Source organism: Morone saxatilis, unplaced genomic scaffold (assembly GCF_004916995.1).
Source record: "Morone saxatilis isolate NCDOM2014 unplaced genomic scaffold, NCSU_SB_2.0 Contig11, whole genome shotgun sequence".
NCBI lineage: Eukaryota > Metazoa > Chordata > Actinopteri > Moronidae > Morone > Morone saxatilis.
In genome coordinates this window covers 5,882,786-5,884,179 of record NW_023339663.1, presented here as the reverse complement: position 1 = coordinate 5,884,179, position 1,394 = coordinate 5,882,786, and the positions used below count along the sequence as shown (strand labels likewise).

General features: G+C 37.1%; 1 protein-coding gene across 3 annotated transcripts in view; it reads left to right on the top strand.

Annotated features, from left to right (window-relative positions):
- tspan4a (tetraspanin 4a) overlaps positions 1–1,394 on the top strand; it is a 117,303-nt gene that overhangs the window by 5,406 nt on the left and 110,503 nt on the right. The gene's annotated exons all lie outside the window — the stretch shown is intronic.

The window sequence follows — 1,394 nt, the reverse complement described above, 5'->3', positions numbered from 1 at the left end:
TAAGCCTGTGTGGACAAAATATTGTATTGACAAAATAGTGCAAAACTTCAGATCTACAATACAAATCTCTTACAGAAAATATAAAGTGAGATGTCACAAAAGCTACGAGCTGCCTTTTGCAACACAGCCAAGGATTATTCCTTTATATTGAAAACAATTAAATTGAGCTGTTCTGTGTTTTTTTTTATGAAGTTCTAAAATATTTTATAAATGGGTTGGCCAATCAGGTTTCAGGTGTGCCCCCCCCTACTGTATATGCCCTTAAAACCATAATGAACAATGAACAAACTTCTGAATATCATATTCAGTTTCTGCCAACATTGTACTCACACACACTGGACATTTAAAAGATAATGATATGTTGTATTGTGTTAACAGCTTGTTCCTGCTTCCTCCAAGTGTAAATCATTCATTCTTGCAGGTTTTAATAGATTTTTTATTAAAAGTGTCATAGAGTGAAAGAGCCGTAATGAATGTATTGTTTTTCACTAAAAGCACACACAGGGCTAATATCACATGATGCCCCCAGACAGTCTCCTCTGTATTATGATGCATTACAACTAAAACGTTCTGATTGTTGTTTATTATAATGTTAATTATAACAATTTTGCCTCATGCTTTCAGACTCTTTCATCTGCCCTTTGCAGTCTCCAGGCTACTGTCTTGTGGCCCTTTTTCCAGCGGTTACTTGAGGGTTAATTTACAGCCAAGATTTGAAATATAAAATGTTTGTTGTCCTTTTGACTTTCCACTACATCAAAGGATCTTCTTCTGTTTTTGGTCTGTCGCCTGACCTATGCAGGCCCTTTCTCCTTGGTCTTTCAGTTTGTTTGGACTTGCACTAACAAGAAACTGTAAAGTTATAGTTTTCTGTTTCCTAATGATGCCACCTGCTGTGCTCTTTTAAACTTTGGTTTCTAACGTTCAGGTCCCTCTGAGTCTTTTGCCTCCCTTGTACCATATATGTGAGATTTCCACTGCTCTGCAGGGCTGTAGCTGAGTCACAAGTTCTAGCCTTGCTAGGGAGGTTAGGGAGGTGTTCGCTTCATCCACCAAAAATGGAAGAAAGACGTGCTGAAGAAATGTTGACTTGAAAAATTACAATCTGATTAATTTCTTTGCAAAAAAAATATGAACACGTCCAATTCATTTATTCAAGGAAGATGTATATGTAAACGTAATGAGGAAATCTAGTCATTCCAAAATCTTTAGCAGCACAATTACCTAGAAGTAATTTTTTTTCCTTCTCTAATGCAGACATATTTATTTGGGACATGTATGCACTGATGCGATCCTTTATTACTACGAACATTGCAGAGTAGGCAAACACTCGGAGTAACAGGCAGTGAGTCTGTCCAGTGCACCGCACAAAAGTCAGATCAAACTGTCAAACT